At 51.8% G+C, this 276-nt stretch overlaps 1 protein-coding gene across 1 annotated transcript in view; it reads left to right on the forward strand.

The window, feature by feature from the left end:
- TMCO3 (transmembrane and coiled-coil domains 3) overlaps positions 1-276 on the forward strand; it is a 28,301-nt gene that overhangs the window by 3,968 nt on the left and 24,057 nt on the right. The window lies entirely within an intron of this gene.

A 276-nucleotide genomic window follows, 5' to 3' on the forward strand; every position in this document is an offset into this window, starting at 1 on the left:
GAAGGGGGGAGATCGAGCGGGGAGGTGTGTGGAGGTGATGGGGGAGGAACCGGCAGGATGGGGGGGGACTTACCTCCTCCTGCTGCTTCCTCCTCTGCCGCATAAGTGTAGAGTCCCCCCCCCGCGCGGGTATCGCGGGGCCCGCCCCTTGCAGTACCTATTTATCAATGTTTTAAAAGTAATTTTATTGACTGGGTAGGTCTAAGTTTTTTAAAAAGTTGAGTAGGATATTTGCAGAAGAAATACACTGGGAAAGATGAGTGTTTCTTGTAGGGA

Source organism: Gekko japonicus, unplaced genomic scaffold (genome assembly GCF_001447785.1).
Source record: "Gekko japonicus isolate JY-2015 unplaced genomic scaffold, Gekko_japonicus_V1.1 scaffold247, whole genome shotgun sequence".
Classification (NCBI taxonomy): Eukaryota; Metazoa; Chordata; class Lepidosauria; order Squamata; family Gekkonidae; genus Gekko; species Gekko japonicus.